The following is a 27,911-nucleotide window of genomic DNA, read 5'->3' on the forward strand; positions in this document are numbered from 1 at the left end:
CTTTGCCAGCTAGTCAGATCCCTACCTTAACAGTAGCCAGTTCACATCTCAGAGGCCTGAAATATCACCACTCTCAATGGACCACAGTGGGGTTTGGGCCACATCATGCTACACACATTTATCCCTTGTGCTGCAAAATGGAATAATCATTAAATGGAGAGAGTCAGACTCTCTTTTGTTTGCCTCCCACGTTGCCATTTTGAATCACCCTCAGGATGGCGCATCATGCCTCTCAGTGCTCTAATGACACACCGAGCTCAGGAAGTTCAACAAGATTAAATAAAGAGTATTCAGAAGTGGCAGGAGGAGGCGCCGTTACTCATATGAATCATGATTTCATTTTGCTTCTTGCATTAATATGTGGTTCTCACAAAAGAACAAGGTCGTCTATTTTTTTTTTTTTAAAGCTGCATTTTTTCCCCCAAGGAGATTAAACCCACACGATCCACAAGTTGTCAGGCACTCTATCTCTCCCATACGTAGGAGCCGGCGCTACCGATTGGATAGGTTATACTGCTGTTCTGTCTGCCTGTTTATACAATGATGCAGCATGACTGAATATTCTTCATCTGTGACTCTTCACATTTGGTGCAATTATCTCCCTTACCTACGATGTTATGCAAGGAGTAAACACAGCACCACGAAACACAGCAGCCTCGATAGACAGAAGCACCTTGCAGATAGGGTGACCAGATGTCCCGATTTTATAGGGACAGTCCCAATCTTTGAATCTTTCTTATATAGGCTCCTATTACCCCCCCACCCCCATCCCGATTTTTCACACTTGCTGTCTGGTCACCCTACTTGCAGATGCTGCTGCTGCCTCTGGTGAAGAGCTAGAAAAGCTCAAAGTTTCAAAAGAGATGCAGGCTGCCAATGGAGTCTGACAGCCTTGCCTTTACAAAGCTCGTTTAGAAACCCCAAAGCAATGCTCACAAAACACTTTTGCCTCAGCCTTTCTTTGGCAAATAGATAAAGACAGAGCGAGGGAGAAGGCGTTCATGCACTCTGTGCTTTTGCCTTTTCATAGCCTGTTTCTCCACCAAAGACAAAAGATAAATGGAGCTATACGGGGAAGAGATTTGTGCTGAAGACTATTTCTGAGCCACTGATCAGTGAAGGAAATAAAAGGCCTAAGAGCTCTCCGCTCACTTTAAAGAATTAAGAAAATGGATCAATGAATTTACTGGGGATCCCTTAGGCAAAGCAGTTACCTACAGTACAATATGTTTTTATTGTGTTGGTTGTTGACATTTATAAATCCTGCTCTTGAGGAGGTGGTCACTCAGCCATTTTAAGTTGCTTTGTTTCAGATGAGAATCCTCAAGCCAGATCAGCCTCGTCTCATTTTACAAAACTACTGAAAGAAGTCTCAGGCTTGGTCACAGGGGCCACGTTTTGGAGTGGAGCCGCATGGGCCCCGCAAAGGGAAACAGCAAGAGAGTTTCCTCTCCGCTCGTTCCAGGCCCTCACTGAATCCCTCTGCAGCAGTCTTCCTTCCCCTCCCCCTCAGCCCCAGTAATGTAAAAGGAAGGGGAGGTGGCAAAAGAAAGAGTGAATTTGAGGCAGGAAGAAGAGCAGAGCACAGGGTGGCAAGCACAGAAGCCAGGCCTTTGCTAGGACGGATATGCCCTTGAGATGCTCTCCTGCTGGTCTACGGGATCAGAAACTCCTGACCCACACGAGCCAGGTTTATGTATGTGGATGGGGATAGAGTTAACGCGAACATTTGAGCTACATCTCATGTTGCTGATTAGGGAAGACAAGCCCTCAGTGAAAAAGGCAGCCCCTGCACGCCTAGGGTTACCATTCGTCCGGATTTACCCGGACATGTCCTCCTTTTGTGTGCTAAAAATAGCGTCCGGGGGGAATTTGTAAAGCACTCACAATGTCCGGGATTTCCCCCTCCCCCGGCAGAGCGAGCGGCTGGGAGGGCTGCAGGAAAGTCCCGGGCTGGACTCCGGAGCAGCTTCCTCCTCCCACCCCCCCCTCCCTGCATTCTGAGCCGGCCGGCAGCTCCTCCTCCTGCAGCCCGCTCCGGCAACCCTGTGCAGGGCCAGGGACCGGGTTTTGTGTTGTGCAGGGGAGCTCAGCCATGTGTCCGGCTGGCACAGAGCCCAACACCCTGTTCTGAGCAGCAGGGTAAGGGGGGGCAGGAGAAGGGACAGGGAGGTTCTGGAGGGGGCAGTCAAGAAACGGGGGGGGGGCTTTTGGAGGGGAGTGGAGAAAGTTTTGGGCAGTCAGGGTACAGGTAGGGGGTAGGGTCCTGGGGGGCAGTTGGGGGAGGTCTTAGGAGGGGGCAGTTAGGGGACAAGGAACAGGGAGTCTTAGGCTCTCTTAATGGCTCTCCATGCGTCTCTGGACCCTCTCAGCTGTCGGGCTTGGACGGAAACATTGCCTGAGGGTAGTGAGAGAATGGGTTATCGGTGAGGTGGGGGTGGGCGTGAGCCCGGTCAATAGGGGCAACCCCTACCAAGATCTGAGCCTTTTCTCACATGCCCGTTAGAGCTCGACATTATGCTGTTTGGGACCCCTCTTTGAGGAAAGCCTCTGGATTGCAAGTCCAACCGCTACCTCCTCGTGGTGAGAGTCGGTAACTGGCTTGGATAGCCAGGCGGATTGCGGAGGACGAACCCACATCCCACATTCAGTGGGGTGTGGGACGGGGTTGGGCAGCCCCATATGGTGCCACATGGATGCCCCCCTGGTAAGGGTAGCCTCCCCCAGGTACGGGTTGACTCCCCCTGGTAAGGGTTAGATTCCCCCTGGTAAGGGTAGTCTCCCCCAGGCACGGGTTAGTTTCCCCCTGGAAAGGGTAAGTTTCCCCCAGGTACGGGTTAGTTTCCCCCTGGAAAGGGTTAGTTTCCCCCTGAGAAGGGTAAATCTTTTAGCTATGGAAAAAAGTAATTTATATTTTTATACCGGATTGGCGCTGGACCGGGTTAATAACGCCCCCGCTGTTGGCTTTGATGCCCCGGCTGACAGTGTTAAATATATTAGGGGTGTGATCAGGGTCGCTGGACCAATGGATAAAATGGTGTGGACTATAATGAAGTCTCATGAGAATGAGAGTGAGAATCAAGTCCTCCCAGTGGAGCATGGAGAGGAGGTAGAGGAGAATGTTTGTGATGATCATGGTGAGGAGATTTTATCTATCTTACCGATGGTTTTTACAAGGGACACTTTTAATGATTTAACTATGGACAGTTTTAATCCAGATTTTAAGTATTTAAGTACATTTGATGATCCATATGTTAGGGAATCAAGTACTGATTTTAATAGGGATCGTAATAAGGATCTTAACAGTATTGGTAGTAATATAAATATATTAGAAAGTAGTTCGTGGAAGGATGGGGTTTTTTATTTAGAGTATCCCGTTGATAGTTTTAATTGTCCAATATGTCCCCAGATATTACCAACATTTGGTAAATGGGCCAAACACATTAATGTGGTTCATAAAAGTAAAGCCATACGAGTTGTATGTAGTAAATGTGGAAAATCTTCTCAATATCATAATATAGCTTGCCACTACCCCAAGTGCATACCCAAGAAGGCGGATACCCCAATGAAGAGCCATACGTGCTCGGTCTGTGGGCTTGGTTTTCATACTAGATCTGGATTGAGCCAACACTGTAGACATAGACACCCTGCTGTGAGGAATGAGCAAAGAAAAGAAGATATGGCTGCTAAAAGTAAGATCAAAGAGGGATCGACTAGATCTCATATATGGACTAAAGATGAGGTTGCGCAGCTTATACAGTTGGAAAGGAAATATATTGGGAAAAGGAATATAAATAAATGTATTGAGAGCGAGATGAGGACCAAAACAAATAAACAAATATCAGATAAAAGACGAGAATTAGCAAAGAAGAAGTTAGTGGTAACAGGAGATAGGGAGGAAGTGACTGAGGTAGAGGATATTAGAGTAAATATATTAGAAATTCCGCCCCCAAGAGAGAGGATTTTCCCACTAAAAGGACATCCAGAAGTGGATTTAGTGGAGAAAATATGTAAACGGGGAAAACAAAGTAGGGAGGGAAGAGAAATAATAAATAGTTTAGGGGAAATTGAAGGATTATTAAAGGAGGATCTAACAAAAGCTCTCGGATGGGCAATGTTGGAAAAATTATGTTATTCATTAGTAGAGGGACAGGACCCTAGAAATGAAAGTCAAATAGAGTTGAGGAATAAAGGAAAAGGGAAGATTAGAAAGGAGGGGAGAAGGAAGCAATTTAATGCAATTAGGAGATATGCTACAAAGAAAGCTAAGTATAAATTCTATCAACAATTATTTGATAAGGATAGAAGAAGATTGACTCGCATTATAATGGGAGAGCCAGATAAGGCTAAGTGTGCTATCCCTATGAAAGAAATTGAGGAATACTATGTAAATATTTTGGGAACAATTGGACATGGTAATATGATAGGGTGGCCATCATCCACAGAGAATGCGGATAATGATATATTAATGAGTCCGATCTCTGTGGATGAGATTAGAATAGCTTTAACAGAAATAAGAAAAGATAGTGCTCCTGGCCCAGATAAAGTAAAAGTGAGCAATTTGTGGGATATTTTTAATTTAGACTCCTTAATACTTACAAAAATTTTTAATATATGGTTTCTAAATAGACAGGTACCAGATGAATTTAAGAAAAATAGAACGATTTTAATACCAAAGACACAAGATGAGGAGGAAATGAAGAAGTTAACATCTTGGAGACCATTGACAATTGGGTCAGTTTGGATTAGAATCTATACCAAAATATTAGCAAAAAGACTGGTGGAAACAGTTAAGATATGTAGTAGACAAAAAGGGTTTATATCCGCCCCTGGGTGTGAGGAAAATATTGCTATATTAGATAATTTGATTAAAGGGGCTAAACGAAATGGGAATGAAATTGCAATAGTGTTCGTAGATCTGGCTAAAGCATTTGATTCTGTGGGACACGGACATATAATAGCCGGGTTGAGAAGATTTGGTATAGATGAACATTTTATAGATATTATTAGGGACCTTTATGATAATTGCACAACTAGGGTATGGGTGGGTGATGAAGCTACTGAGTCTATTTTAATTAGGAGGGGGGTCAAGCAGGGTGACCCGTTGTCCCCAATTTTGTTTAATATTGCTATGGATCCCCTTTTAACTAGATTAGAAGTAGAAGGAAGTGGTTTTTATGTTAAGGGTAATAGTGTCACGTCATTGGCTTTTGCCGATGATGTGGCAATTTTAAGTAGCTCATATAAAGGAATGATCAAAAATTTGGGTATCTTAGAGGAGTTTTGTAAAAATACTAATCTCTCTGTTAATGTGAAGAAAACGAAAGGCTTTCATATTTTAACTAAACATAAAACCTATGTAGTTAATCCTAAGGATAATTGGCAGATAGGGTCAGAGAAGATTGAATATGTTCAACCAGGGGATTTTGAAAAATATTTAGGGGCTAGAATAGATCCCTGGATAGGTGTAGGGGGACCGGTACTTAAAGAAAAATTGAAAGATTGGAGTGAGAATTTAATTAAGGCCCCATTAAAACCGGCCCAAAAAATATTAATTTTACAGACATACATCTTACCGAAGCTATTTTATAATCTTCTTTTAATAGAACCCCCTTTTAATCTTTTAGACGATCTTGATGTGTTAGTTAGAAAAATAGTTAAAGAGATTTTACATTTACCTCAGTGTACCACAGATGGGATATTTTATTCTAGAGGTAGGGATGGTGGTTTAGCTCTCACTAAGTTTAGTGTGCAAATCCCAAATATGTTAATTCGTAAATGGAGGAGACATATTGTCTCGAGAGATGATTGGATGGACCTATCTTATCTATATGCAGGAGAAAATCTTGTGGATAAAATATTGTCATTTAGTGCAGTAACATCTCATCCCAAGAAATGGAGGGAAGAAGAATTTTTAAGATGGTCGGAACTGAGATGTCAGGGAATAGGGATAAAATATTTTAAAAATGATTTAATTAGTAATTCGATTTTTAGAAACTCTAGTAAAGTTAAATCGTCAGCGTATATCGCAGCATTGCAGCTTAGGGCAAATATTTATCCTACTAGGGAGACATTAGCAAGAGGAAGAGGAGGTGTGAATGCTCTTTGTAGATGGTGCGGTAAAGTGCGGGAGACTGTTCCCCATATCTCAGGACAATGTTATAAGACTAAGAATGCTAGGATAAAAAGGCATAATAGAGTAGTGTCTGCAGTTGTAGATAAGGTTGGTAAATTAGGGTGGAAGGCAATGATAGAGCCCCATTTGAGAAATAGTAAGGGTGAGTTAAGAAAGCCGGATATTATATTTATAAAAGGAGATACAGCAGTGGTGGTTGATGTTACAGTGCGATGGGAGGATAATGCCGGAAGTTTGGAACAAGCCCACAGTGAGAAGGTGGCTTATTATCTTGAGTTAGAGGAAGAAATTAAAAACTTAACGGGAGGTAAAAATATCCACTTCTTTGGTTTTGTGCTTGGGGCGCGTGGCAAGTGGAGTGAAGGTAATAATGATTTGTTACAATTATTGGGAATGGACAGAAGTAAAAATTTTAAGGAGAGTATATGCAGACTTGTTTTATATTCCACTATTGGTATGATGGCTATATTCAGTGACAGGTAAAGATCCCGGAGTTTCCATTCCGTGTATCTTGCCAAAACTAAATTTTAGCTATTCTGGTTTCCATGCTCTAAATTTTCAAATTTTTAATATTGTTTTGAACATTAACATATTTAGTGTTATTTAATATCTGCCCTTCAATAGAATGGTTTTAACTATATAATAAATACTTATTAATGGATGAAATTCCAATTTAAATTATTAGTTTATTTATTTATTTATTTTAACTACTGGATGTGGATGCGGACTGGCCGCGTATAGTAACCAGGAAAGGGCAGGTAGTCACGCCTGTACATAAATAGGGGGTGGGGTTCTGGAGGGCAGTTAGGAGCAGGGGTCCCAGGAGGGGGCAGTCAGGGGACAAGGAGCGGGGGGTAGGGGGCTGGGAGTTCTGGGGGGGAGCTGTCAGGGGGCAGGAGTGGGGAGAGGGATTGGAGCAGTCAGGGGACAGGGAGCAGAGGGTTTAGATGGGTTGGGAGTTCTGGGGGGGCTGTCAGGGGGCAGGAGTGTGGAGAGAGATCGGAGCAGTCAGGGGACAGGGAGCAGAGGGGTTTAGATGGGTTGGGAGTTCTGGGGGGGCTGTCAGGGGGCAGGAGTGTGGAGAGGGATCGGAGCAGTCAGGGGACAGGGAGCAGAGGGGTTTAGATGGGTTGGGAGTTCTGGGGGGGGCTGTCAGGGGGTGGGGAGTGGTTGGATGGGGCGTGGGAGTCCCAGGGGTCTGTCTGGGGGTGGGGGTGTGGATAAGGGTTGGGGCAGTCAGGGGACAAGAGGCAAGGAGGCTTAGATAGGGAGTGGAGTCCCGGGGGGCAGTTAGGGGCAGGGGTCCCAGGAGGGGGCAGTCAGGGGACAAGGAACGGGGGGAGGGTTGGGGGTTCTGGGGGGGCGGGAAGTGGGAGGGGCAGGGGCGGGGCTCCTCCCGTCCTCTTTTTTGCTTGTTGAAATATGGTAACCCTATGCACGCCAGACTATTGGGGGTAGGAGGTGAGGAAAAGGAAGGGCTTGTCTACACACAGCTTTGGGTACTGCTTTAGCTATATTGGTTTGAAACCAGTCAAGTCAAAGCAGTACAACCCACTAGGATGGACACAGTCACAATGGTATACAAGTGGCTTACAGCAGTAGTCTATTCCTGTACGTTTGGAGGAATAGGCTATACACTAATATAAGTCACCTTTATACCAGTAAAACTGCATCCGCACTAGGGCTTGTACCAGTATAACTGCATAAGTAAGAAATCACACCCCTAACCAACTTTGCTGCATTAGTACCAAGCCTGTGTGTAGATCAGGCTGAAAAGAACAGGAAAGAAAGCAACAAGAAATCAGGGGGGGTCCCTCATAGTCAAACTCCACACCAGCTCCCAAGAAAAACTGCACTCTAAAAAAACCACCATTTTCTCTGGGGAGTAGACAGACCCCTTTCACTTCCTTTCCCAAACTTGACTGTGAGTGGTTGGACTCCTTTGGCGGTTTGAACGGTGGTGGGGAAAATTGCAGGCGGGGGGATGAGGTAGGCCAGACCCTCCTCAGACAGAGCAATATGACGTCTCAGCATGGTAAATGACCTTGCAGCCTGAGAGAGCAACCCTTTTACAGGACTATTTAAAGGACAGAACAGTAGCAGCCCCAGAGTCAGCAAGTCATTAAAGCCAAAGAGTCTTACCCATGAAGCCAGTGACTGGGGCATCCTGACCAAGTAATGCTGAAATTGTGGCTTGGCAGAACTAGCTAACATATCATCTAGTGGTTTAGTTGCTCAGAACAGGCCCATTCGTGAGCATCCACCAAGGCCATTAAACATCACCAGGAGCTGTGGGTGCTCAGCACATTTTGGGATCAGGCCTCTTACCCATATATATTTAAAGAGATGAGAAATTCTAAGAGGAAGACAATCAGTCACAAGAAAGCATCTTCCAGGGGGCTTTTGCCGTTATTATTCCAGATCAGGAACTAAATTCTACATGTTAGTTACTTAGCAGATGAAGTTACCATGCCAACTCATACGCTACTTTTTTTTTTTTTAATATATACAAGAGTAGGCAGTGTTCCCTCAAGATTTTACAAAAGGGTGAGGTAAAAATGTCACAGTGCCAACATCATGAAATCTCTAGTCAGCAACCCCCTCAAAGACTTAGTTTTCAGTGTAGCTCCCCCCTATGCACCACAGTTTCTTGCTTAGCTAGTGGGCAAATCAATAGACAATACTAATTTGGTAGGCAACCCATTTTTCTGTGCCTCACATTTAAACATTGGTAATCCACATCTCTGTGCCTCAGTTTACCACAGTTCTCAGTTTAATAATGCAAGATGCCTAAGCTTAAGTCTTCCCGCAACCATTTCTCTCTCTCCCCCCGCCATGTCCCTCTCTCTTTCATCTGTGATTATTTCTGTTCTATCTTCCCATCTATCTTTTCTCTGTCTTTTCCTCCATTGACTTTTCTTTCTGCCTGCCATTTGTGGATCTTTTCTCCTTTGTCTTTGTCTGTTTTCCTTCTCTTCTTTTTCCTAGTGTGTTCTGGTCAATTTTCAGAATGGAGGGAGGTAAATAGTGGTGTCCCCCAGGTGTCTGCACTGGGCCCAGTCCTATTCAACATATTCTAAATCAGTGGTTCTCAAACTTTTGTACTGGTGAACCCTTTCAAATAGCAAGCCTCTGCGTGCGACCCCCCCCCCTTATACATTAAAAACACTTTTTAAAATATTTAACACCATTATAAATGCTGGAGGCAAAGCGGGGTTTGGGGTGGAGGCTGACAGCTCGTGACCCCCCCATGTAATAACCTCCCAACCCCCTGAGGGGTCCTGACCCCCAGTTTGAGAACCCCTGTTCTAAATGATCTGGAAAAAGGGGTAAACAGTGAGGTGCTAACCCCTACCCCGAAAGACAAACGTTTTGCCACGGCAAGTGTCAGTATAAACAGCGCGTTGTCGGCAGAAGCGCTCTGTCGACAATGCGAATGCCACTCATTGGGGATGGAAGTATTTTGTCGGCAAAAGTGGCGACAAACAGTGGCTACACTGCCCAACTTTTAGCGACACGGCTGTGTCGACACGGCCATGTCGCTAAAAGCTCTGTAGTGTAGACAAAGCGTAAGTCACATAGGAACTGGGAAAGCAGAGAGTCTGCTAAGAAGAGATTCTAGATGCAGCAGCAACTCCACATCCTGTTAAGTGCAATTAGAATTTCCACCCTCTCCCGCCTACACTGGGGGAAATCCAGAGTAGTTATATTGCTCTGCGTGGAATTACTCCAGATATATGCCGGTGTGAGATCCAAACCTAACCCAGATTCCTTAGAGGGGATTTAGTCTCAGTGCTGTTTGGTCGTTAACAGGTCACTCCCTGGAGCTGTTGCCAGTTTCTGGATCATTCCTGACTCAACCCGGTTGCTCCACTCACCCTGTATTACAAGATCTGAAACAAGGGGGAGAATTACAGAGTCTACAGATAAGGCAGATAGAATATGGGATAGGCACAAGCGGATTCCTCCTGAGCTACCATTCGCTCTGGTCTGGGCTAGTGCAGGGTCTATGGTAGCCAGGATTTCAAGATTTCTCCCACCTTAGCTCACAAGGAATACTCAAAACCCCTTGGCTTTTTGTGTATACTTACGTAGGGTGAAATCCTCCCTCCAGTCCCAGTAGCCTGGGTTGGCCTGGGGGGAATCCACAGAAGGGGAAGGAATCCCCCACACCTGGGCCACCGAGCAGCAAAAGTGAAGCCAGGTAGCCCCCACTGCTACCCATGCCTCTCTACTGCTGCTCCCCTGCTCTGGTTATTAGCAAACCCCTCTGGCCCCAAGCCCTGCTCCTCCCTGTCCCACATTTACACCCTGCTTTGCCAGGACACAGAGGGAGCCCCCACAGAGATGGCTCTGTGACATTGAAGGACTACGTGCCCCCGGCCAACCCACAGTCTCCAGAAATCCTGTCACCCACCCCCCCACCCCCGGCAGAGTCACATCAGAGAGCATCCCTACCTATGGATGTGGAAACAGGGTTTTGCCCTCTGGGAACAAGGTGGTATTTAACCTTCATCTCACTGTTTCTTCTGGGAACTTGAGTTTGGGCTTTTTGTTGATTTCACATAACTCTTAAGAGAATGTGGAAAAAAAGGTGTATTCAATTAAATGCAGTCATTCCTGGCATCGCCTCCTGGCATCTCTCTTGGAGTACTTGGCACAGCTCTCAGCTGGAACACTGCAGAAGTGACTTGTGCCCATACATTCAACTGTTAATTGTGTCAACACTGCTGTTTGTTTGGGAGGTGAAAGGCAGCCCCACGTAAAGGAAACATGGCACAAATCGCTCCCAAATCAGAAGTGGGGGGATAGGGATGGTTGGTCTTACCATTTGGGTTCTGGGTGGGATACTGGAGATCCTGGCTCTGCCTCAGACTTCCTAATTGGCAATGATCGGTCACTTCATCTTCCACAGTGCATCCATTCCCCTGCTTTAGTGTCGGGATGGTCCTCCTCTACCACCCAGGTACAGGTCCATTAAAGGTACCCGAAGTGTGCAGATACTGTGATAAGCACCACAGAAAAGTCTTTAAACAAGGTAACTACAAAGAACAGGTGCTGAAGTGAATTCCTCTTGGTCTGGATGTTGATTTTAGGCAATGTGAAGGATTATTTTTAATATAGGTTATGTTTGATGTGGACTGAGGACTGTGTTGGAATTGCAAGCTATAACTAAGAGTAGAGGGTTTCCTGGTCCTGCTTGCAGGCTAGAGGGCTTTGTAGGGGAAAGTGCACTCAGTGTTATTCTGATAAGAGCCAGCTGAAAGCCAGGTGGGGTGTTATGTCTCGCTACCCTAGGGAGCAGCCTGTTTTCTCTCTCTCTGTTGTTTGGTTCCTATGTGCTATCATTCTGAATTCTAAGAAAGAAAGTAGTGTTATGTTGCAACATTGCAGAAAGAGTATTTATGTTTTTATCTAACTTGTGTGTGTTTCATGAACATAATATTTGCCATGCTGGGGGAGAACATCTGGACATTTTAATTCTATTATAGAATAGGATAGATGGACTTACATCCCTACATTCAGTTCTTGATCCAGATTTCACATCCCTCAGAGTGTGGTTCCGGGATTTTGGTTCAAGCCAATCTCCACCTATTAGCAAATAAAATGAGCAGAGGTATGTATTGATGTTACACTCATTAGCCTCAAACCTTGTCAGCCATGTGAGCCAAACCAATATGAAAAATTAACCACAGATTTTAGTACAGCTTTAGTGCTCTTTTGATTTGTCTCCACTGCAGCATTTTATTGTGTTTGTTTGCAATCAAGTTAGATAACATGATGCTGACCATGACAGCAGTTAGTTCAGACCAGCACAAATCATGGGACCAGGGTTTCATTGTGGTTGGCCAGCTTAATTTGCCTGGTCTACAGTTACTGCTAAGTCAGGGTCAGTATCACGTTGACTATTTGCATTTACACTATATTCAAACATGATCACATTTTGTAATGAAGGTAAAGTCAAAAGGTTCTCTGCTGCAACCACCAGCATATTATGTAGAAGGGTAAATACAAACAGGTAAGCCCACCTGTAAAAAAAAAACAACAATTATCCTATTCATCTCGCCACTTGACTTTGTGTTTTTTCACTTTACTTCTCTTGATGTTACAGTTACATTTGCCGGAATCTGCAACACTGACTCATGTGAGCTCTGACTACAATACTAAAGGCAGGGGTTTCAAAAAGCACTCAGCGTTGGCCCAACTCTGCTCCCACAAAACTCAGTGTTGAAAACCCCACCCTTCAATTAGCAGGTGCCTTAGAAATAGCAAGACAGACCAAGCAATCAGATTTCAGAGGGGCTACTGATGAGAGCAAGCACTACTTGTGTGGGTAAGTTCTGCAGGGTAGGGTCTTTAGTTCTTAGTGTAATTACTGATTTGCACATAATGTTCTGAATCACCATTTGTGGGGGATTTGTTTTCATCCTTGCAAGGTTCCTTAGCATGGTGGGATGTACGCTATGATACAATGTGTAGTAATTCTGAAATTGAACTGCATTTGTATTGAAAAACTGAGAGCCTGTAATCATCGCTTTAGAAAAAAGGTGAATTGCTTTTTAGAAAATGATGGGTAAAAAAAAAAAAAAAAAAAAAAGGAGGAGGGGAGGATTTGTATGGGGAAGTGTGAGAAGGCTGGAGGTTTTTAGTCTTTCAAAGCCTGATAAAGATTAAGGCCAATCCAAAAAGGAGTGTTTTACAGGTCAAATAAAAGGAAATAAGTGACATTTCTCAGTGATGTGGCACAAAAGTAATCACCATGAGACCAGACAAATTTTTCAGTGTCAGTTTAGCAGGTAAAGCCAGAGAGAAAATTAAAATGCAGGAGACAAAAAGTCCACTATCTACAGAAGCAATGCAAAGCTGGATTCATTGTTTATCCTTCAATTTCATCAGGCTGGTGCAGAAATTTGTATTTGGATTTAAAATGAGATTTATCTCCAATTACTACTCTTCTGAAACACATTTTTAGTGTAGATTTGTACATATCTTACAAAGTCCCCCCCCCCCCCCCCCCCGAAAGGCTTGATTGAAAAGATGATGATACAGAAAAATGAAAGAGGAGCCTTTGAGCTTTGCTTATGTTGGCACCAGCTTGCTTCTGAAGTGTCTCTACTAGAAATGGGCTACACCAGCTTTGCGGGGGTTCGGAGCCTGGACTCAGATCTGAATTTTGAAGGCTGGATTAATTTTCAGTTTCTCTTGTTTTCTGCAAAAACTTTAACTGTAAAGAAACTTGTACAAATTATAAGTAGCAAGAAAGAACCTATCTCCAACCTCATGCACCCACACCCTCCCTCCCACAGTCTAGCCTGCTCTCAGTGTTAATTACGCATCCTCTCTCAGATTTTCAGCTGGGCATTAATTCACTTCCCTCTGAATTCAGCTTCATCTGCATATTGTTATATTTTGTTATGCCACCTCCGATTCTTCAGCTCTACCCTCTTGTAGGAATGGGAGAAACTGGCTGTGTTGCCATTGGAAAGGTTTGTGGTGCTGTTTTGGAAACTAGGATATGGGGTTTTGAATGGCCAGGTATCTGGGAGGTTTGGAATCTCGCCTTCCTGACACATGGGAGTGGGTGAGAGCGGGGACATCTCCCAAGAATGTACGTTAACAGCAATAGCGAGAGAGCAGGGTCTTCTAGCTCAGAGCTCCATAGAAACAGACCGGAGGCACAGGCACAGTAACTGCAGCTCCCTTCTTTCTGCAGCACGTTTCTGCACTTCAAGCTGCTCTCTTCAAAAACCAGTTACTATCTGGTTCTATCTGGAAAGAGATAACAAGTAGGCAGTTCCAAGAACACTGCAACAGCCAAGAGCCTGTTTTTAGCAGCTCCGGAGCACCCATGGAGTCACACCTATGGGGTTTTGGGTGGGGTGCTGTGTGGTGTGGCATGGGCCTGCCCCACAAGGGGAAGGGGCACACTGGCAGCACAGGGCCGGGCAGGCCACTGTGCATCTGGCAACTGCCGATTTGTAAATAGTGCCTTCGCGCTGGGCTCGGCGGAGTGGGGCCACCTCTGCCATACCATGCCCCTGACTGGCCCCTTGCTCTGGGGACTGACCTCCCCGTGCCATGCTCCATTGCCTCCATAGGGGCCCACAAATATTTTTGGAGCTGAGCCAACAAAAGGTTAATTCGGCCCTGCCAGGTCCTGCCACCTGCCCGGGGGGGGGGGGGATGCGGGGCAGAGAGCAGCCTCCAGCCCGTGTCCCTTGCTCCCCTGCCTAGGGCAGATGGAGGGTCCGTTGGCTCCCTACCACTGCCTGGGCTCCCCGACTAGGCTCCAGCTGCTGGGCTGGTCAGGGGGTGGGGCCTTGGAGAGAAGAGGAGGGACAGGGATGGACTCGTGGCAAAAAGTGGATAGGCCAGGCCAGTTCACATTCAAAAACTGGGAGGGCCATGGCCCCCTGGTCCCCCCATTCCGGTGCCCTTATTCCAGCCCAGAGTCCTGTACTAAACAACTAGGTCTGCTCCTTTACCTGTGCTGTGGGTTCCTGGGCCACTTCCTACAGCCTCTTACCTTCCCCTCTGGGTATCTGTCTCTTCCCTGCTTTAGCCAGGGTCTCTCAGGCCTCTCTGCCTGGAGAGCTTTCCTGTCTCTTCCCTGCTGAGCATCCTACCTGGCTCTCTCCTGCTTTATCACCACGTAACCCTGACTCCCCTCTTTAGGGCAGCCACCTTCTGTTCTTCGTGGGGAACTGCTGATTCCTCTCCAGGAAGCTCATTATTCTGTAATCAGGTTGGGTTAGCCTAGGGTTACCATATTTCCACAATCAAAAAGAGGACACTGGGGTGGGGAGGGAAGCCCTGCCCTAGCCCCACCCCCGCCCCTCCCCCATCCACTCCCTACCACTTCCCACCCCCTAACTGCCCCCCTCAGAATCCCAACCCCCCCCTGCTTCTTGTCCCCTGACTGCCCTGACCCTTATCCACTCGCATGGGTGGCAGGGTTGTAGAAATTTTGGTGGTGCCCAGAACCCCCCCACCTGCCTAAGGCTCTGGGAGGGGGGTTGGGTGGGGGAAGGAGGTCTGGGATGCAGGTCCTGGGCTGGGGATTAGGGTGCAGGAGAGGTGCAGGGTGCAGGCTCTGGGATAGAGTTTGGGTGCTGGGTGCAGGCTCTGGGCTGGGGTAGGGGGTGGGTGTGCAGGAGGGGGTGAAGGGTGCAGGCTCTGGGATGGAGTTTGGGGGTGGGAGGCAGTGCAAAGGGAGGGGTGCAGGCTTTGGGAGGGAGTTTGAGGGCAGGAGGGGGTATGTGGGAAGGGGGGAGGGGGTTTGGGAGGGAGTTTGGGGATAGGAGGAGATGCAGGGGTGAGTGCTGTGGGTCTGAGGATGAGGGGTTCATGATGCAGGAGGGGGCTCAGGGATGGAGCAGAGGATTAGGGTGTGGGGGGATGAGGGCTCTGGCTGGGGATGAGGGGTTCATGATGCAGGAGGAGGCTCAGGGCTGGGGCAGAGGATTAGGGTGCAGGGGGCTGAGGGCTGGGGCTGAGGGGTTTGGGGCATTGGAGAGGCTCAGGGCTAGGGTGGAAGGGCAGGGTAAGGGCAGCCTGTCTTCCCATTAGTGGATGGGGGACCATCCACTAATGGGAAGACAGGCTGCCCTAGGACCTGGGGGCAGCAGACAGCAGTTGCTGCTGGCTCTGGCAATACAAGCAGGCAAGGGAGAGGCAGGCATGGGGGATTCCATGGGGTGGGGACGCACAGAGGGGGTGTGGCAGGTGGAGGCCGGGGACCCATCCTACACTCCCCCGCTCCCTGACTGCCTCCCCCCGACTCCCCATACCATTCTGGCTCCACGTGTAGGCAAAACACGCTGCCCGGTAGGTCGGTTTGTGTGTTACACAAGGCTGCAGGCAGCGGGAGGGGGGAGCAGGGGAGGGCTCTGGCTGCTGGAGGCCAATGGGAGCGGCTCAATCGGCCCAGCATCCCAATCAGCAGCTGCACTCTGCATGGAAGGGAGGGAGGGAGGCGAGGGAGAAAAAAAACCCGGACATTTTAACCTTGTTACCAATTCCTCCTGGACAGCTATTTAGAGACGCAAAAGCCTGACATGTCCGGGGAAATATGGATGGATGGTAACCCTAGGTTAGCCCCAGGCTCTCCAGCTCCTGGGGGCATGCCAGCCTGTTACACAGTGCAGTCCAATCACAAAGTGAAGGGTGACAAAAAAGGCACGTGAGAAGGGGGAAATGTTCACAGAAATAGTCTGCCCCTCTATTAACTTTTTCCATGTGCTCTTTTACTATGTACCAATATATAGTTTACACTAAACCAACAGGACAAGGCTCCCTGGGATAGTTATCTTGGCTCCAGGTCCCACCATGCTAAAATCCAGTATCAATATCTTCATTGTAACACCAAAGAGCTCTTTAGTAAAGAAGTTGTTGCAGATTTACTAGCCATAATCTACACTTTTACTTTCAGTAACTCAATGCTTGGGGGCAATCCAGAGGAGGACAACGACAGAGAGAGAGTGACAGATCAGTAAGAACTAGACAAAACCTGAATTCCTTTGAATTTCCAAGGTGGAGAAGGGAAGGTCCAGACTCACTTTCAAGCCCGCGGGTCTGAACTTACCCTCTGCCAGAGTTTTGCTTCAGCTCAGAGAAAAGAGAGCTTATTTCCTGGATTTGGCCAAATCCAAGCCCAAGTGTAAACCCTACCTCTGATCATGCCTGGAACACAAATCCCAACGCTGATGCTAATGGAAATCCAAACACCGTCTCCTTGGCTCATCTCTAATAAAAACAAATCCACACTAACACATGTAACAATTCAATTTAAGCACTGCCTAGTTACATTTGCGACACTAGCCTTCTTTGCCTTTTTCTCCTGGGGAAATCTGATGTCTACTCTTTCTTAAATGGCCCGATTGAGAGTGCAAATACCATCTTTATCCATATGTACCTTAGCCTGGTTTTGTGCTGTATATTCTGAATGCCTGCATTATGCATCAGTAGAGGAAATAATTGTTGTGTGTTATATTGAACAATGGATTATAGTAGAGAAAGGAGGGCAGACCCTTGTGTCTGTGTGTCAGTTTTTATTGTGCTTATGAAGGCAAACCCTGTTTATAATGCTCAGGTTCTTAGGTCTTTAGTTTATGCTGTGCCTGTAGGGTATGGCACTGAAAGTGCACAATTTAATTGTTAGCTGAATATTTTAGTACAAAGTGCAGTATACTACCACCTGGTGGAGGAAAACCAATGGAAACTAGAGAAGCCAATTAAAAAGGCCCGAGGATTCAGATTTTATTCGAGAGCCAAGTTAGTGCTGGGTGCTCTGCCTCCGTATAGCCTCAGGCCAGCTGTTTAGATGCCTAAATATTGAGTTAAGTGCCTGTCTATAGGTACCCAGGTTTGAAAATCAGGAGTCTCCAATCTGGTGCTTAGACCACAGCTCTGTCTCCCTACTAGGATTGTTAAGAACAGCTTCCTGGAATTTTTAATTTGTACATTCATTAGATGCTAATGGATGTAGCTGGATGGGAGGGGAAAATACAACTTCTGCCTAGACAAGTCTGAGAGACTTTTTTTTTAAAATTCAGCTTTCACATGTATTTTTTTCAAGAGACAGTGGGGGGAGGGGCAGACTGCACCCATGTGTGAGTGATTCATTGAGTCCCTGTCACTTCTTTAAATCTAATTAAAGTTTCTGAAAAGGGAAATTGCCTGTTAATGCTCCTGTAATTAGGGCTCCATTATAGCCCCACACATTAAAAGATTTCAAACACAACTGTATAAATTCTCTAAGAATTTGGCAGATGGTTTGTCCATTTTGAAACGTCTGGAAACAAACACAAAATGTCAGCAGCCTCTCATGCTGGAGCACTTTTGGGCATTAGAAATTACAGGCCTGAGCCATTCAAACAGAAAGGTCAAATTCAGCCTTGGTGCAAACAAGAACAATTCCCATTGACTTCCCTGAGAATAGTATCCATGTATGTTACTCCGTAGATGGATTGTGGAACCATTTAACACCAGTTCCCAGCATGCTGCAGGGGATATAGCGTACTGTTCAAAGAAATAAAGTGCAAACTCCAAGAACTGCTCTATAATAGAGACATTAAACTGGCTACGGCCCCTAAAACATTCACAGAACATTCTGCATCCAAACACTAAATGGTTTACAAGTGATCTACTAACTACTTAGAACAAGCGGCCTTTCAACAGGTTTAATAACCACTTCAAATGTAACCAATTCACTCTATCAAAGTTAATGCCATTGTGCACCCAGACAAGTTGAAAAGGTTCAGTCCTCCCGTTAGTGCCTGACAGTACACCCGTGGCCTGGCGAAAATAAGCCAGAGTGCACTGCTCCTAGGAGTCATGCTGAGAACTGTGGGATAGGTACCCAGAAGGCATTGCAACACATGGGCACAGGACAATTCAGCATGGCTAGAGTGCATGGGCTGAGCCATTTGTGTTTACAAGGGTGTGACGGGTTGGATCACAGAAACCCCCTTGGGAGCTGCCACCCAATGTGCAAAGACTACCCCTGCTTCTGTTTTCCCTGCCAGCTCAGGACTCCAGCACCCTGTCTTGCTGAGCCAGACACTCCTGTCTGGCTCCAGACACAGACCCAGGGTCTGAATCACTTGTCCCAAAGCTGCAAGTTTATCTGAAAACAGCTCGCAGTAGTGTGCTTGTCTTTAGCACTCAGATGCCCAACTCCCAATGGGGTCTAAACCCAGATAAATCCGTTTTGCCCTGTATAAAGCTTATGCAGGGCAAACTCATAAATTGTTCGCCCTCTATAACACTGATAGAGAGATATGCACAGTTGTTTGCTCCCCCAGGTATTAATACATACTCTGAGTAAATTACTAAATAAAAAGTGATTTTATTAAATACAGAAAATAGGATTTAAGTGGTTCAAAGTAGTAACAGACAGAACAAAGTAAGTCACCAAGCAAAATAAAATAAAATGCGCAAATCTATGCCTAATCAAACTAAATACAGTTAATCTCACCCTCAGAGATGTTTCAGTAAGTTTTTCTCAGACTGGACACCTTCCAGGCCTGGGCACAATTCTTTCCCCTGGTACAGCTCTTGTTGCAGCTCAGGTGGTAGCTGGGGGATTCTTCATGATGGCTTCTCCCCTTCTCTGTTCTCTTCCCCCCCTTTATATATCTTTTGCATAAGGCGGGAACTCTTTGTCTCTCTGGGTTTCCACCCCCCCCTCACTGGAAAAGCACCAGGTTAAAGATGGATTCCAGTTCAGGTGACATGATCACATGTCACTGCAAGACTTCATTACTCACTTGCCAGCACACACATATACAGGAAGACTCACAGGTAAATACAGCCATCTGCAGACAATGGGAGTCATCAAGATTCCAAACCATCATTAATGGTCCACACTTTACACAATTACAATAGGCCCTCAGAGTTACATTTTATATTTCTAGTTTTAGATACAAGAGTGGTACATTTATACAAATCAGATGATCACACTCAGTAGATTATAAGCTTTGTAATGATACCTTACAAGAGACCTTTTGCGTGAGGCATATCCCAGTTACTTACGTTCACTTATTACCGTATTTTCTCTAAAACTATCTCAGTTACATTATATTGACTTATTATCAAGTTTTTATAAAACCCTATAGACTGCACAATGTCACATTCATTTACAAACCCTTCCATTCTCAAGTATGGACAAGGCACCACGGACATGATAAACTGTTTGCTCCTTCGGGTCTGTGGCAGCTCATCAGGTGAGTTCTCTCTGTGCTGACAATCCTTACAAACAGTCATTGATACAATTGATTTTGACAGCTTCAAAAGAGCCATTGTGGTTTATGGAGTCATTGATATGTGAATTAAGCACTGACAGAGACTAACTCTTCAAAAGGAGTCATTATTATCTCAGTAGCAATCTATTGATTTCAATGACAATATCTTCCATGAAACGCCAAAAATACATGTTTTAAAAAAATGAGTACAAAAATATATATTTAAAGAATGTGAGTGATCAGCTTTGCAACCACAAAAGGTGAGGAATTCACAGTGGAGGATTCTCATCCTTACAAGCGATTCAGCACTACAAATGGGCAAACTCTCCAGGACGCAGACTCATAGACTTTAAGGTCAGAAGGGACCATCATGATCATCTAGTCTGACCTCCTGCACATTGCAGGCCACGGAACCTCACCCACCCACTCCTGTAATAGACCTCTAACCGCTGGCTGAGTTTCTGAAGTCCTCAACTCATGATTTAAAGACTTCAAGTTACAGAGAATCCACCATTTACACTAGCTTAAACCTGCAAATGACCCGTGCCCCATGATGCAGAGGAAGGCGAAACCCCCTCTGCCAATCTGACCCAGGGGGAAAAATTCCTTCCCAACCCCAAATATGGTGATCAATTAGACCAGGAGCAGCGGAAGCTCCCTAAGAGTGGGGGGCCCCACCTGTGCTTGAACTGTGGCCCTACCCCCCCCAAGCTCCCGTTCCCCCGAACCCATACCCTTGCACCACCCATTCCCCTTGAGGCCCCTCCCCCAGGCTGCCTCTTCTCCCCCCCCCCTCCAAGATGCTGCCCCAGCTCACTCCTCTCTGCCCCCTGACGCTCACCCTTACAGCTGGTAAAAAGTGGGAATGCATAACTCTCCCACTTTTAAAAGTGATGGGGCCATGGGCCCCTAATCTCCCCCGTTCCGGTACCCATGAGTTAGACCCTGAGCATGTGGGCAAGACCCACCCAGCAGACACCTGGGAAAGAATTCTCTGTAGTAACTCAGATCCCGCCCCATCTAGTGTCCCATCACCAGCTATTGGAGATATTTGCTGCTAGCAGTCACACAAACCCTTGTCTGTTTAGGCACATATAGCCTAATCTTTCAGGTACCCTCTGTCCTACTTCAGTTCCTTCCCACCTTGACTCCACATCCTGCCTTCCCCATACTGTTCTCTGGTGTCGTCTCTTGTCACGCTTATACTTGCAGGATCTGGCTCTTTATGTGCGTACCTTCACTCACACAAGTAATCCCAGTGATTTCATTGACATTGTCCTACTTGTCTGAGTAAACTTACTCACATCCATAAGTGTTTGGAGGACCATTGAAAACTCTTTGTAGCAGGGAGCATATCTTCCTTGATGTTCTGAAAAGCACCATGTAGACCTGTGATGCTAGATGAATTGTTAATTAAGAATATAAATACTAGTCTACACCTTGGTCCATCCCCCAAACCGAGCCTTGTATAAAGCTGGAAAAACTCAGTCAGAGAAGGAGACTGGTTCCTAAAAGGTGATTTTTTTTAAAACTCCTTATATACCGTTTTCTAAATAGCAATTCAAAGCAGCACTGACTAGTCACAAAGGCTAGGAACCAGGAGATCTCAATTCCAGTCCTGTTTTTGCCACACACTGTGTGTGACCTTGGGCAAATCACTTAACCTCCCTGGGCCTCTACTTCCGCCTCTATGAAGCATGAAGAAGGTCCTATTTTTGAAAGCCCATTGAGATAATCCAGCGAAAGGTGCTGTCACACCTTTCACCGGATGATTGCAATGCACAGATCATCACAGCGTTCTTGTTCTAAATACTAACATGGTAGGCTTAAAATACCAAGTAGGTGCATAGATTTGACTAATCTGGTTTTTTACTTGTATAGTAACAAACAAAAGCCCTAATAATTTTTTTTTAAATATAGCCAGTCTAAAAAAAAAAATCTCATGATAAAACTAATGTGTAGTGATACAATCTCCCCTCCCTCAGTAGATATCAATAGTATGTTTTTAGATATAATAGACCTGAAATATTTGCTGTTCTAAACCAAGCACCTTAAGGTATAAAAGATACTGCATATATGCAGACAACTACCTATTTTGCCTCTGCACTGTTTGTATCACGTTGCGTTTACAGCTCTTAATTTTCATCTTCCAAGTAACCCATTTGCAACAGTAGACCTCTAGATACCGTGAAGTCTGCAGCAGGTGGGATGCCGTTGCTGAAGAAATTATTGCTCTTAGCAGCTGAATTTAAATAACAGAGCAGAAGAGATTTGCTTGCCTTACTCAACTAAAACTTTATTCCCGCCCCAAATTGCTGGCTCCAGCCGAGTAATAATCAGGCTGTGGCCACCTCTATGAAATAACCTTTTAGTGTCAACTGAAGCACACAGTGTCTAGCCAATGTACCTGATTCTCCTCCCTCTGGCACTGGTGTAAATCCTTTGAAGTCAATGAAGCCACACCAGGAAAAAACAAACACACACACACACACACCATAACAGTGCAAATGAGATGAGAATCAGACCCACCGTTTTTACAAAGCACACCGCAAGCCACTGAGGGAAGTGCAATACATTCAGAAAATCTGCAAGTTCCGTGATGTGCAGAATGCATATGCTTTTAGATCCGTTTCAGCAATTATTCACATGGATGTAATGAAGGCACTTTACACAGTAGGATAGCAGCTTTCTTCTAAAATGTATACACAGTCACATTCAAATCTGTAGGATGGTAGACGAGGAAGGGGAAGGGGTCATGGACAGGACTGGCTGGTATTTTAGCTACAAATGAGTGGTCTAGCAACAGCAAAACTCAAAGAGCTCATTTTGGTGCTAGCACATGAAAAGCAATTATAGTCCATTTACTCATCAACTAACTGCTACTTAAAAACAAACATTATATGAAAGCACTCGGTGCTGCGAATGATGAGCCAGAGGAATACTTCCGTCAGCGGAGGTGACTCAACCTCAGTGGAGCTGGGGTTTGGCGAGTGCACGCAGCTTACAAAAGATTCGGGCCCAGATCCTCGAAGATATTTAAGTACCTAATTCCCAATAATGGGTATTTAGGCACCTAAATACCTTTGAGGATCTGGCCCTCAGTAACATTTATAGAGTAGCCACAAGGGAGTGTTTTTATCCCTTTATTTTAGGAGGATTGAGAGAGGCTTCACTGTAATTGTACTAATCCACTTTACTAGTCGAGTTATTGGGAAAGTTGGTATGAAGTTTCTTTAATAAAAACAGGCTTGGCAAACCAAGTGATCTGACTGGCTTGTGCTTGCCATACTATAAAAGATTATCCTTTGTGATAAACCCCTAGTTAAAGCTGCAATGGAACGTCTTCCGCAGCCATTGATCACTCAGTCTCCCCTCTCAATGGAAGTTTTCTGTACTTTGACTCAGGCCACGGGGGAAAATGGATCATTTCTTTATAGATTTGGAAAGTTTGAAAACATTCCCTTTGGCCCTTGTTCAGTTACCATATCACAGTGCTGGGTGGGGAAGAAGAGGAGCGATACTTACTTTGCTTAAGAAGTTTAAGGCTTTTGTGCATGGACAACTAACCCTCCCCTGTCCCCCAACAAAATCAAACCAAAAGAACACTGGCTACATTTTAAAACTCCACTGGGAGTGACTTGACCAGGAGCACAGAAGGTTGGAATGCAGACACGCCTTACGACGAGATCTATGCTTGACCCATTAGACCATGTGCTTCCTCAAGCTATTAAAGTGCTCCAAGGGTATCCTGAGGCCACACTGACTTCTCAGCAGAGAATTGACTGAAGTGCAAGCAGCTAACTGGCCCCCCCAGGACAGAGCTAGTCTTCGAGGCCTTGGTGGCAGGCCTTCTGGCCCTCACTACCCACAGTCACTCAAAAATTGGTTTAGGGGTCCCCCGCAAAACACTAGAGGGAATGATAACCACAGATTTCACAGCCCACAAAGGCCAGAGCTGGGGGACTATGGATATCAGGTGAGTTTCCGGAAGAGATTACTTGGCGGACTTTCAGCAGGAGGGATCGGGCAAGTGCGGGTTCACTTTTCAAGGCTGGGCCCACAACACAAAGGACAACAGATTTGCTTTTTTGGTGGGGAAAAAAATTGATGAGTTTAGCTATGGCCATTGGTCCCCTGAACTCCAGAGGCCAGCTTTTCCAGAGATGCTAAAGTGCAGACTTCCCAGCCTCATCGGGAAGTAATTCTGATAAAGTCCAAGGCTAACGCCACTGCTAAACAGCCGCAAACTCTTCCCCTCTTTTGGAAGCTTACAAACCCCTTTCATTTTTACCAAGCCTTTGCAGTTTGCTTTGATGCAACACTCCGTCTGAAAGTGCTGACTTGTCTTTTGATGTAGGGATTGGAGACAGCACACATGAAAGGCCAGCCTATTCCCAACCAACCAGCTAATACCTTCTTGAATGACAGCCATATGACAGGATGTGCCCAGAAAATGTGCGGCCAAGCAATTTTATTTTGTGGAAAATATTCAATATTTTATTACATTAAAAACAAACAAACAAACATGCAACCCCGGAAAACGGAAGGCTACGGTAAGACACATTTCAGCCCTGGAAAAGGGAAGGCTACCGTAAGACCCTTTGCTCACAGAGACCTACTTTGAAGTTTGCCTTTAAGAGTATGTCTACACTACAGCCGGGAGTGTGCTCGAGCAGAGCTAATGTGCTAAAAGCAGCTCGTATAGCGTGATGTAGCCTGGGCTGTGTCTGGGCTAACTGTCCGACTAAGTCTAGCTGGGTTTGTACGCAGGCAGCTAGACCAAGCTGAGACCCATGCTACCCCCAGCTACTCTGCTCCTTTTACTGTGCTATCTCCCCTTGAGCTAGCCTCGTCTGTCTACCCACACTAGGAAGCACGTGCCCAGCTGCAGTGTAGAAGTACCCGTAAGAGTGGCCTCCATGACAATGAGAACTTGCCTGAATTCTCCCAAGCTGCTGATCTACCCCTTTGGGGGAAACCACTGTACAGTAAGAGCTGGATTCAAACAAAACTAGTCCTTAATGGCTAAATCCTCTACCCTACAAGAATGATCTGATTCTAGACTCTGGAATTATGTTTCTGTCTGTGGCCAGGGAGGTGCCTTCAAACTAGCATCCGGTCCACAGCAGTGAAAAGGTTCTACCACCTTGCACTGGACTATGCCGTCTGTTTTGTAATGAACAGGCTACATCTGGAATACTGAAAACGGCTCGGCGCACCTTTTGAAAGCAAGGCTCTTCTAGGAAGCAGAGGCTATTTTAGCAAAAGCATCGATGGCCCCAAAGATCTTGCAAATGCAGAATACGTAAAGAATTGTGTTCATCCATGTTTTGTGGTTTTGCCGTCTTGATATGGTTTTTCCAATGTGCCTGAATCCCTGTTTTCAAACATCCCAACCATTTAAGTTCCCAAGTCTTGCACTTTATGATGGTTTCACATAGTCCGTCGGTTCAACAATGACATTTTCATGTTCTCTCTTTTAGAGAGAAAGAGAGATGTGCATGAATGACGTGTGCGTGAGGTTGATTAAAATGGGAGAGTCGTTGCACTGGGACAATCCCATTCTCTCGGCTGCTGAAGCTTGCCCCAGTAGCACACAGGCTGTTACAATTGGAGGCTTCTCTAGCTGCAGTGGATAGCCAGGACTTCTATAGTGCCCCGTCGTGCCTTTCGCCTTCCACAATGCATTGCTGCACAGAACAGTCTTCGTATGATTGGGAGGGCAATCCCTATATCACCGTCAGTTTCCACACTTCCGGTTACCCTCAGCTGGTTTAGCCCGCCTGCTGAGGTAGTTTACCGGGGTGTGGCCGCTGTCGCAAATTTACAGCTACGTGGAGCCACAGGTGAGAGCTGGGTGTACAGTGAGGAGCCGAGAGAGGAAACATCACTCAAGGAGTGCGGCATTTCGAATCAGCCAAAGGTATTACATCTCCCATGCCCCCCATATGCCACATGACTGTTTATTGCAAGATTAAAAGGGGGGGGGAGCACTAAAGTAGCAGTCAACCTTCCTCACTGTCCATTCACAAGCAGGGAGAGTAAGTGCAAACACTGAATGTCTCAAAGAACCCTTCGTGTTACATCTCATTTCCGATGCTCCCATCCTGCTTTCCTTCTGCCATGTTATGCAACAGCAGCAAACAATGACTGTGTAACCAGGGCCAAGAGATGTCTGGACTTTGCACCCCCTGGACCTCTCCCAACAGGAAGCGCTCCGCATTGTACAGGTCTGACAGAAATGTGTGCCATCAGTTTATTGCAGGGAACAAAGGCCAGCAGTTCCTGGGGGACAGAAGGTGGGACAATGGGCAGATTTACTAACTGGATTGTAATCTGGAGCACATATTAGAGTGCAGACTGAGTTTTTCTTTGTAAGGATCGCACTGGGGTCAGAAGCTACACACAGCAAAGAAAATCCATTACACTTTCTAAAGCTTTCCCTGGCCACCGTTAACACTGCTCTCTCTCATTGCAATGACACTTGTGCAAGAAGGCGAAGGTCACATCTCTCTCTCCTGCTTTTCATGCCCTGCTCAGCAACATGGATGGTGAGAATTTGATACAGTAACTAGAGCCAGAGTAATGATACTGCCTCTCAACACACCGGAAGCCACTCTGCTCTGGCTGCTCATTTGCGCCTGGTCTTGCAAACACTTATGAAGTGCTTAACTTTATGCATTCAGCTTTATTTACTGGAAAAATAATGGTTTTGGGATTAAGGGCCAGGACTAGGAATTGGAAAATCTAGGTTTGCCTCAAATTTCCCGTGAGACCTTGGGAAAGGCATTTGAATGTGCCTCAGTTTCCTTACATGTAAAATGGGAGTAATAATACAGTGTAGAACCTCAGAGTTACTGTGGCAGGTCTGGCACCGCAGTGCCCCTTTGTGGCAGGAGTACAATGGGGTGTCAGCACCTCGCCACTCAAGTTCCTGCACCCGCCTCTCTGTGGGCGGCTGGTTGCAGCCTACTGGCCTCCTTCCACACAATCACCCCTGTCTGGCGGGATAGTGCAGCCTAATGGCCAGAGTCCATACAATCCCCTTCACAAGTGGGGTAGCGCAGCCTAGCAGCCAGAGCCCCTAGGATTCCTCACGATTCGGGGTTAGTGGTGGTAGGGGGACCCAGGCCCACCCTCTCCACCACGTCCTGGCCCAGGGCCCTGTAGTGGCAGGCTCCCCTTGCCACCCGCTCAGCAGGGATCCGCCCACAACACGCCAAGCGCCTATGCAGCTCTAACACTGTTTGCCTCTCAAGTTCCCCTGGGTCACTTCCTACCATAAATGCCAGGTTCTCTGCTGCGGGGGGTCCTCCGGTCTGTTCTCCTGTGACGTCCTCCATCAGGGTATCAGGGAGTGTTCCAGCTTGGTTGGCCTCCGGATCCTGGTGCGCAGGCTCTCCCGCCTCAGGAGCTAGCAGCATGCCTCCATCTCCTCCTGCAATTAGCCCAGACTGAGCTGTCCTGCAGGCTTTTATACCTGTTCTCCAGTTGGAGCATGCCCAGCAGAGCTTCTGGGGCGTGGCTTCCTCTGCTAGGAAAGAAGGATTAACTCCTGCAGTACCAGTGCAGGGTCACTCTGCCCTGTCACAGTTACAAACACCAAAGTTACAAATTGACCAGTCAACCTCATTTGGAACTCAGAAGGACACAATCAGGCAGCAGCAGAGACAAAAAAAAATAACAATAACAACAACAAAAAAGTAGAGTACTGTGTTAAATGTAAACTACTAAAAAAATCAAGGGAAAGCAGCATTTTTCTTCTGCATAGTAAAGTTTCAAAGCTGTATTAAGCCAATGTTCAGTTGTAAACTTTTGAAAGAACAACCATAACGTTTTGTTCAGAGTGCTGAACATTTCAGAGTTACGAACAACCTGCATTCCCGAGGTGTTCGTAACGCTGAAGTTCTACTGTACTTCCCTATCTCATCAGGGTGTTGTGAGAATAAATTCACTAATGTTTGTGTGATGCTGTGAAACTACAGTGATGAGCAACATGGGAATGGCTGACAATAAAATAAATGTCTTGA

At 46.1% G+C, this 27,911-nt stretch overlaps 1 long non-coding RNA gene across 1 annotated transcript; it reads right to left on the bottom strand.

Moving 5' to 3' along the window:
* Window positions 1-10,661: 10,661 nt before the first annotated feature.
* Window positions 10,662-27,495, bottom strand: LOC135983205 (uncharacterized). The gene is made up of 3 exons (XR_010600768.1): window positions 27,162-27,495; window positions 11,649-11,728; window positions 10,662-11,139 (listed from the first exon to the last, which is right to left on the bottom strand). It is a non-coding gene; the product is annotated as an uncharacterized LOC135983205 (long non-coding RNA).
* Between the last annotated feature and the right edge of the window lie 416 nt (window positions 27,496-27,911).

The sequence above is a fragment of the Chrysemys picta genome, chromosome 4, assembly GCF_011386835.1.
Source record: "Chrysemys picta bellii isolate R12L10 chromosome 4, ASM1138683v2, whole genome shotgun sequence".
In the NCBI taxonomy this organism is placed as follows: domain Eukaryota; kingdom Metazoa; phylum Chordata; order Testudines; family Emydidae; genus Chrysemys; species Chrysemys picta.